At 40.6% G+C, this 10,576-nt stretch overlaps 1 pseudogene; it reads right to left on the reverse strand.

Annotated features, from left to right (window-relative positions):
- Positions 1–5,781: 5,781 nt before the first annotated feature.
- Positions 5,782–6,239, reverse strand: LOC125615157 (annotated as a pseudogene).
- Positions 6,240–10,576: the final 4,337 nt, after the last annotated feature.

Genomic DNA, 10,576 nt, shown 5'->3' on the forward strand with positions numbered 1-10,576 from the left:
TTTTTTTTTTTTTTTTTTTTTTTTTTTTTTTTTTGTGGTACTGGGGATCCAACCCAGGCCTCATACTTGCTAGACAAGCACTTTACCACTGAGCTATATTCCCAGCCCCCTTTGTTTTCTTTTAATTGAGGTATAATTTACATCAAGTAAAAATATTGAAAAATGTAGTCATGCAACCTAATACCACAATCAAAATACAGAACAATTCTATCATCTGCTAAAATTCTCTTGTGCCCCTTGATAATCAACCCCTCCTGCCACTCCAGCCCCCTGAAAACCATTACTGATCTAGCTTAATAGTTTTACCTATTTCAGAATGATAAATTTATTTTATTCCTCCATGCTGGGAATTGACCCAGGGCCTTACGCATGCTAAACACATGCTCTACCACTGACCTGTATCACCTGCCAAAAATTTTTTAATAGTAGTACTACTAATAACCATGGTACTGGGTATTTGCTGGATCCAAGGTGTTATGCTAGGCCCTGTATCATGCCACAGAAAACTCCCAACAGCCCAATGAAGAGGAAGAAACTGAAGTTAGGTAAGGCTAAGTAACTGTTATGCCCAATATTATTTAGCCAGTAGGTGACAGAAGCGGGAGCTGAGCCCAAGTCTTTCTGATGCCAAAATACGTGCTCTTCACCACAGCACTGCTGCCTTAGATTAGGAACATAATGAAGGACTTTAGAATGTGAAGGGCCCTTAGAAATGACTTCATCACATGACCTCAAACCACTCCTTTTGATCAACCACAGCATAGCTGCCGTTAGCTCCAAGTTATGTAAGTGCCTTGCTCACTCCAGTTTGTAGAATAGTGAGTTGGAGAACCCTGGCTTGAGAATTCCTTAGGTGGACTGAGACCCTTATGTGGTTTGCACGGTCTGAAGTTGCCATGCACTTGACCCTGAAGGGAATTCAAGGGCTAATGAAGGGCAGTGTCTGTGAAGTAGACACTTGGGTGTTTAGAGCACTCAGGTGCTCTTTCTAGGGGTGAGTTGGGTAAGTGCCACCAAAGCTGTCATATAACTTTCCAAAGTCCAGCTGTCACTTCCAATTGCCAGTGCTGAGCCTCGTGCTCCTGGCATTCCAGTCTGGGCTTGGTAGGGATGGCAGTGCCTGGTACAGACTGTCTGCTGGCCGAAGATACCATGGCCGTATTACCCTCTTCTCTTTCGTCACTGCCAGTGGCTTATGTTACTTTGAACAAGTCTCTCAAGGATCAGAACTGTTTAAGCTTTAAGTGCATTGATTAAAAGAAGTAAGTAAATAGGAATTATAATATATGAACAATGACCCTGTGTTTTTAGAAATACTTTCTTCTAGGCCACAATTCGCTCCCATGCCAAACACTTTTGGTGAAATTTATAGGCCAAATGCTGCAGCAATTCAAGAGAATGGGAGGAAATTTGCTATGAAATAGGAGGAGAAACTGACCTGGCTGGTTTGGTAACAGGTCCAAAGAACACAGTGTCCCTTGGATACTGATAGCTTCTGGAATGTCTGTTCTCATAGGTCAGGCCGACCCTCTGGCCAGTTGACTCATGGCAAGTGGAAATGGTCACAACATTTAGGGAAAGCCCACTACATCCTTACAGTGAGATTTGCTGATAAAGAAAGGAATGATGTTTACCATGAAAAGTGACATAAATGAAGTAGACTACAAAATGATACCTACCATAGTATCATACTTACAAGTTTTCACAAATATAAATGTGCACATAGAAGAACATCTGGAAGAGCTGGGCATAGTGAGCACTCCTGGAATCCTGGTGACTCAGAAAGCTGAGTCAGGAGAATTGCAAGTTTAAAGCCAGCCTCAGCAACTTAACAAGACTCTGTCTCAAAACTAAAAAGGGCTGGGGATGTAGTTCTGTGGTATAGCTCCCCTGGATTCAATTCCTAGTAATAATTTTATACAGAGAAGTTGCAAAAAATCATCCAGGGAGTTCCTGTATATCTTTCACCCAAATCCCCTAGTGTTAACATCCTTCATAATCATAGTGCAGTAATTAAAACTAGGAAAATAACATTAAAACAGTCTTAATAATTTAACCTAGAGACCTTACTTAAATTTCATGATTTTCTCTATAATGTCCTTTTTCTGGCCTAGGATTCCACATTGTGTTTAGTTGTCATGTCTCTTTGGTTTCCTTCTGAGAGAGTTCCTCAGATGTTCTTTATCATTATATTTGTATTAATTTTTAAATTTAAAGATAACCAAGGAAACTTTTTCTTCTTCTCCTTGTTCCCTTCTTTCTGAATAATTTAGTCTAAAGCCATTAGCTTGGGTCAAAAAGTATCCATCAGTAGGAGTGCAAGTTCCAGTGGCCTGTCACAGAGTACAGTGGCCCAAGAGGGGTGAGAGAGCATCTGTGAATGGGGGTGGTGGTGGCCCAACAGTGTTGTCAGGGTCTGTGTAGGGTGAGGAGGGAATCTATACCAGTGAGGAGGGTGCCTGTGCAGAGCTATGACAACTGAAACAGATTGAAAAGAGATTGGTTACACACAGAGCTCTCCATGGAGTAAATAAATAAATTGAGGAAGTACATTGATTAAAATAAGTAAGTACGTAGGAATTATCATGTATGAAGTTGGGTGTCTGCCTATCAAAGAGAAATTCCATATGGAGGGGAAGATAGCTAGAATTAATTGTGGTAGTGGATTAGAATTAAAGATAACTGCATGAATTTATGGCCTTGTATGTAAAAACAGATGCAGAAATAAATAATAGATTTTCCAGCTCTATCCTCCGAGAGGGCAGGAGGAGCAACAACTCAATAGCAATGAGCACAGCTTATACCCAGGTTTTGGCTTCTAAATACGATTCTCTACTAAAAGAAACAAAGGCTTTTTGGAGAAATGGCTGATTATAAGACTTTGCCAAGAAAGGACAGAATGTAATGGAAATAAATGTCTTTTTTTTGTTGTTGTTGTTGTTGTTTCAAGAATGCTAGAAGCATGTCAAAAGGACACAGATGTCAGCATGAAGGGGCTCCTGCTTGCTGAATCTAAGATAATTTGAGCATCAAGTTTAACAATAACAGAAATTCTGATCCACTCAATAAAATGGGAATAGAATCTATACTGAAATAAAAGAACACTAAGTGAGGTGGGAAGAAAGCTTTTTCTGATCATGGAATGTCAAATAATTAATGTAGAATGAAAATGGAATCAAAAAATCACTTTGGCAACAACAGTAGTAATTCAGCCAAGAACCATCAAGCAGTGGGTGAAAGTTGAATGAGGAATGGACATTTATGTAAGTTCAAAGTATCTTGCAACAAATATTTGTAATCACAAAGGGAAAAAAGAAATACCAGTACAGTAGAGAAACCTGGAAGACACAATTCAATCAAGTGACCAAGATTAACATAATAAGCAATGAACAAATCAACACCCAAGGGCTGGGATTGTAGCTTAGTGGTAGAACACTTGCCTAACATGTGAGGTCCCAGGTTTGATCCCCAGTATTCTCCCACTCAAAAGAAAAAACAATCAAAGACCGACCGCTTAATGTAAAACACACAGCATTACTTTTGTGATATTTATGACACCTAAATCTATTCAGGAGGAAACATCAAACATAAAATTAGGAACTTTCTAGAAAACAACTCACGTGTAATCTTCAAAAATTAAAAGATCAGGAAGAACTGGAGAATTTTCCAGATTAAAGCAAATTGAACAGCCATTACAATTAAATCGGATACATGATCCTGGATTGAATCTTTTTGCTATAAAAGATATTATTGGGACAATTAGTGAAGCCTGAGTAGAAGTCATATTAGACAATAGTAATGTATCTATGTTGGTTCCCTTTTTAATTATTATTATATGATTGTAAAGAGAAAGTACTGGGGCTGGGGCTGTAGCTCAGTGGCGGAGTGCTTGCCTAACACATGTGAGGTACTGGGTTAGATCTTAGCACTACATTAAAAAAAATGAAAAAAACAAAATAAAGGCATGCTGTCCATCTACAACTACAAAAATAAGTAAATAAAGAGAGAAAGTACTCATGGAAAAGAAACAATTATTTATCTACCCAACTCTTGCTACTTATCTGATATTTTCTACCTAAGCTGGTCTTACCACTATCTACTCAGAAACTCAAGCTTGAAACTAGAGTCATCCTTGACAACCTTCTTACAACCTAAAAGCCCATTTGGAATAGTCTCAATATCTATTAATAGACTAATGATATTAGGAAACATCTGTGCCTTAGGATATTATATTGCTATTCAGAGGAATGGAGTAGGCCTCCATAGCAACATAAAAATAAAAGGAGAGAGTTGTGAAACACAATATGAAGATCTCATTTTTTGTCAGTTTTTGTCTGTACATGTCAATACATGTACAGACCAAGGTGTGGAGAAGGATGTATTTAAAGCTGTTATCTTTTCTCTCTTTGGGTGAGATTATGACTTTTCTTTAATTCTGTCCTGTTTGAATTTTTTTAACAGCCAAGCATTTTTAAAAAGAACAGGGCAATATTACTTTTGAAGAAAAATTTTTAATAACAAATGCTGTGGCAGAGACTTATTAAGGAGATAAAAGCTATTCACCTTCAAAAAACTTCAAATTTGATAAGACTGTCTTAGTTCATTTTCTGTTGCAACAAATATTTGATGAGGTATAGCTCCCTCCCCACAGACTGGGTAATTCATAAATAAAAGAAATTTAGATCTCACAGTTCTGGAGGTTGGGAAGTCCAAGATCAAAGAGCTGCCTCCAGTGAGGGCCTACTTGTTACATCATAACATGGCAGAGGGCATCGTCTGGCAAGGGAGGGGGAGAGGGAGAGTGAGGAGGTTGGGAGCAAGGGAACAAAGGGTAGAAAAAGAAGGGGGGGAGAGAGAGAGAGAGAGAGAGAGAGAGAGAGAGAGAGAGAGAACTTCTATAATGAAGTCACTGTCACAATAATGACATTAATCCATTCATGAGATTTTCAATGGTTTGAATGTTTGTCTCGAAATTCATGTGTTGGAAACTTAATTCCCAAAGTATCACACACACGATGGATACATACACACACACACACACACACACATATACACATGTTTGTGTGTGTATGTGTAATTTTTAATATTTCATTTTAATACATTTGGGCCAAATTTATGATTATCTAGTTTCACTTAAAACTTATTTCCCAGTTTATCTGAGAAAACAAAAGGAGAAATTTCTTTCTCCCTATCCTTACCATTTCATCCTCTTCTAGCCTTCTTTTCTGAGTATGAACACATCTAACAACATTTACCATTAAAATCTATGCCAGAGATATGATTAATTCCTTAGTGGTCCACCCAGAGCTTATGAAAGTTTTCTGATTGTATTTTTCAAGGTAAATACCCTTAGCAATAACATGTATTGAGAGCTATACAATTATACAGCTGAACAGACAAAAAAACGACATGGGTGGTATAAGTAGCAAAGAGTTTATGTAGAATAGGAAACAAAACAGAAATTAACCAGGATTAGAAGTCCAACTGAGTGCAGTGGTGCACACCTATAATTCCAGCAGCTCAGGAGGCTGAGGCAGGAGGATCACAAATTCAAAGCCAGCCTTAGCAATTTAGCAAGACTCTAAGCCACTCAGTGAGACCCGAACTCTAAATACAAAAAAAGGCTGGGGCGGTGGCTCAGTGGTTAAGTGCCTCTGGGTTCAATCCCTGGTACAAAAAAAGAAGTCCAATGTTAATTTCTTTTGCTGAGGCTCAGGTTTCCCCTTGATGAGTCCTTAGTGGTCTACCCAAGTTCAAGTTCAGGATTACCTTTCTTCTTTATTAACCAAACATGCCAGATAAGAGCTACTTCTCTTCCCTGTGCAGCTGCTGAGTGCCATCAGTGTCAGCTGGAGGTTCCCCTAGTGGACATTGGCATCTCTAGTCTCTCTAATTTTTGCAGATGAAAAAAGGCTTCTCCGGCCTGATTCAAGGCCTTGGCATAATCCAGCTGCCATTCCAGGACTTTCTCACTATTTTCTCTTACTCATTTATAGTTCCCTTGCTCCATCTGAAGGAGACAGGCAGGTCTCCTGTGGCAGCAGTGTGTCTGGGTGGTGTGCCGTTTGTGTTCTTGTTCAGGTGGGAGAGCCAGGCCCTGAGGTCCAGACTTGGATCCAGACCCCCCCAGCTGAAGCAGAGCTTCGTGGCAGCTACTCATGGCCTCTTGGTACTTGCCTTCTGGTAGTTCCGTTTCCCTTCTCCCTGTACAGCTAAGTCTCCTACAGGTGCTTCTCCATTATTCTTTGGTGCCCAGGTGCTCTTAGGGAACTAGGAAGTGAAGAGTAACTGAAGATCCGTGGCTGGGAGCAATAACTGATTTTGGTAGCCAACCTCAACAGGCAGAAAATTATTCTTCTCTAGAAGGCTCCCCCGCCCCACCAAGGAAATTAGCTATGCTTGTTTCTGTTATAGTCCCCCATCTTTCCTCTCTGCAGTATTTTTTAGTTTTCAAAAGTACAGGGAAGTATTTAGATGGGAAGCTAAAGTCACTTTCTTTTCTTTCTTTCTTTTTTTTTTTTTTTTGTACTGGGGATTGAACCCAGGGGTGCTTTACCATCAAGCCCTTTTTCTTTTTTATTTAGACACAGGGTCTTGCTAAGTTGCTGAGGGTCTTGCTAAATTGCCCAGGAGGATCTCCAACTTGAGATTCTTAGCCTTCCAAGTTCCTGTGATTATAGGAATGCACCACCATGCCCAGTTTAAGTGAATTTAGACAGGCCCAAAGCTATATGTTAACATATTTGAAGGTGTGAATTTTGGGAGAGATTGGGTCATGAGCATCCTGCCTCATGAGTGGATCAATCTGTTCATGAATTAATGAATCAATGGGTTATTGAGGGAGTGGCTTTCTTATATAAGTGAGCTCTCCGGTGCCCTTATTCTGTCTTGCCGGGTGACGCCCTCCACTGTGTCTGAAGGGCCATCACCAGAGGCTAGGGAGATACTGGTCCCATGAATTTCCCAGTCTTCAGAATTATCAGAAATACATTTCCATCCTTGATCAATTACTCGGTCAATGGTAATCAGTGATAGCAACAGAAAAGGGACTGTTAGGGGTGGAACTCTTATGACCTAGCCACTCTTAGGTCCCAGATTTTAATATGTTCACAGTGGCAATTAAATTTCATATGAGTTTTGGAAGAGACATCCTAATCACTGCAGGGATAATGTAAAAATTATTTATACGTGAAATGGAATACCTAACAAAACAACACAGAAGAAACGTAAATAAAGAGGCAAGGTGCAGCTTTTAAAAAAAAAGAAAAAAATAACATTGGAGGAAATGAGAAAAAAAGATGGATACTAGAAGACTTGAGGAGCCTGAGAATGGGGCACTGTAGGGAGGTCTTGGCTATGAGATGACTTCTGATAAAGGGAGGGTCATGGGAGGCAGGGAGACGGCTGTGTTCCAAGAGTGGCGGGGTGGGGAGTGGGTCCTCAGTTTAGACATTTTATAAAGCCAGGTGGAAGGATGGCTGGAATACTCAACCTAGCAGGATGGGCAGTTTCTTCCTGAGTTTTTGTCTTTCTACCACTAAGGTACACCCCAAGCCAAACTTCTTCCATTTTTTATTTCTACTTCCTTTGCTGTTCAGGGGTAAAATGTACCCTTATTCACTCCAAGGAAAACACAAGCAAAACTCCCTTAATAGAACCAAAAGAGTTGACCTAAATAGATATTTTATGAAAAAACTAAAGGAATACAAAAGAAAATAAATGTCTGATAATACAACATGAACACAATTAAGCCACTTCTAGCTAAGTGTTTTGTTTTGTTTTTTTAATTTTAGGAGATTATGTGGCAGACTTGGTGGTGCATGTCTTTAATCCCAGCAACTCAGGAGGTTGAGGCAGGAGGATTACAAATTCTGGGACAGTTTGGTCAATTTAGCAAGACCCTGACTGCCCCTGGGTTCAATCCCTAGTAACTCAAAAGAGAAAAAGTTAAGAAAAGAAAAATTCTGTGAAAATATTCAAGATTTGTAGATAGCCCTCGGTTTCCCTGCTCCTAAAATGATCTCATGCTAACACTTTGCAGGTGTCTAGTCTGGCTTCTTATCCTGCCTCTTAGCCATGTAGTCTCTGTGCAGTTCGGTTTTCTAGTCCAGGGAAGCTCGTCCAACAAATACATCTTGTTCCATGTAGGACAAACTCCAGCCTATTAAACTCAACCTCTGGAACCTCTGGAATCCTCTCATTCTCTCCTAGTGCAGTTAGTATAAAGGCCCCGCCTAGTCCACAGCTGAGCTGTTGGGCAATACAGATGACATCTCTAGGCCCTTCCCACTTAGGATCTTGGCTTCACCCACTTCAGAAACATTCTGTGATGATTCACTCAAATAAAGTCCTACACATGAGGGTCTTGTAAAAATCTTCCTGTTACTGTTTCACAACATAATAACCACATAATAAACATACCATTCTCGAAGTATGAATTATTGCATTTACAATATGAGGAAGGTCATGCTTATTTACCAAGTGAGGAGGTAAAATCTTGCATTCAGGGCACATGTGGGGTAGACTCAAGAGTAACTTTGTATACAGGTGAGGGCTTGAGGTACTCTCTTGAGCTATTCTATTTTGGAGCTATTCTCTTTAAGAGACTTAACAAATAATCGTGCAAATTTCATTTCAATAAATTATTTTTAATGACATCTATCTCCAATTCAACATGGGGATATTTGTAAAATCCATCTCAAAGTATAAGTAACTTAAATTCCTTTGGTTAAAATAATTAGATGGTGCACACCTATAATCCCAGCAGCTTGGAAGGGTGATATAGAAGGATCACAAGTTCAAGGCCAGCCTCAGCAATTTAGCAAGGCGCTAAGCAACTTAACGAGACCCTCTCTCAAAATAAGAAATAAAAAGGGCTGGGGATGTGGCTCGTGGTTGTTGAGCACCCCTAGTTTTAATCCCTGGTACAAAATAATAATAACAACAACAACAACTTAATACAGTTTTCAGGGATAATTCAGTTTGAGGGTGATTCTTTTGTAGACTGTTCTAAGGTAAGGGTCTGGACCAGGGCATATAAGATGAATAGACTTGTTTTGTTTGTTTGCTTGGTGCTGGCAATTGAACCCAGGGCTTTGCGCATGCTGAGCTCATGCTTTACCACTGAGCTACACCCCTAGCTTAGACTTGTAATTATATATTTATTTTACAGACTCTTTTGTAGCGTTTTCTTTGTGCTTGGTTTTGTACAAGTAGGAACTCATGCTTCTCTAACAGCCCTCTGATATGGGTACTGTCAGTTCCATAAAGCTGGGACACAGATAGGTTGAGTGATATACTTAAAGCTTCACAGTTACTAAGTGGTAGAGTAGGGATTTGAACCCAGGCAGAAGATTTTTTTTTTTTTTTTTTAAAGAGAGAGAGAGAGAGAGTGAGAGAGAGAGAATTTTAATATTTATTTATTTTTTTTGTTTTCGGCGGACAACATCTTTGTATGTGGTGCTGAGGATTGAACCCGAGCCGCACGCATGCCAGGCGAGCGCGCTACCGCTTGAGCCACATCCCCAGCCCCAGGGCTTGCATCTTTAAACACCAAATTAAGGTGCTTGTGTATTGTGATGAAGCGGGGGACTCCCAGGTCTGAATGCCCCTCCCAGAAGTTAGGATGAGAGTTGCATAAAGAAGAGAACAGTTTCTACAAAGTTCCTGTCACATCAGCTCTGTTTAGAAATCATACATGCTTTTTGATTTAAAGAGAGATGCTTGTCTTCTTTGGCCCTTTCCCAGAGTATCAGCTGCTCTGCACAGGGGACCTCCTTCCCAGCCCTGAACTGGGAGCAATCAGGAGCCAGCCTCCTGCAGACTTAAGCTTTCCTGCCATTCTGAGGTCCCAGACCAAACCTGGCCGGACAGCTGGGCCTGACTCACTGCTTTCTCTGCCTCCTCCCTCTCCACCATAAATGTCAATAGCCTGACCTAGGTGCTTTCCTTAAGTGTTTTGAGACACGCCTGGACTGTGAAAGGAGCCCCACCTGGCACCCTGCCCGCACATTCAGGCAGTAGACCACTGTCAAACCTGTCTCCATCTTCAGGTTTGCTGGACATTTTATTCCCTCACCCTTCTACAAGTAACACGGGCTGGTGCCCATTTAGACAGCCTCACTGGGCTTGTTATTCTGAGCAATTTACCTCCCATTTCCTCCAGGGCAGAAGACAGGTTCCCCAGGGAGAGAAAAAGGAAAATGCTCTGAGCTTCCAGTCAACAGGTGTTCTGCACATGTGTCTTCCTTAGAGCTGAAACAAAAGGCAGGCTGCATCCCAGCTGCAGACAGAGGCCTGGCCTCCTTCGCATGTCTGGATCCACAGCGACCAGCCCCAGGGAAAACTGGGATTCTCATTACTTTTGAACTCTTGTAGGAAGTACTGAACTTGCACCCTTCAGTTAACTTGGAGATTAATGGTTGAGCTTCCGTGATTTCATCCCTGGAGTTTTTCAAATCAAAATGAGTGGTGGTTTTCTTCTTCTCTTCTCTTCTCTTCTCTTCTCTTCTCTTCTCTTCTCTTCTCTTCTCTTCTCTTCTCTTCTCTTCTCTTCTCTTCTCTTCTCTTCTCTTCT

Source organism: Marmota marmota, unplaced genomic scaffold (assembly GCF_001458135.2).
Source record: "Marmota marmota marmota unplaced genomic scaffold, marMar, whole genome shotgun sequence".
In the NCBI taxonomy this organism is placed as follows: domain Eukaryota; kingdom Metazoa; phylum Chordata; class Mammalia; order Rodentia; family Sciuridae; genus Marmota; species Marmota marmota.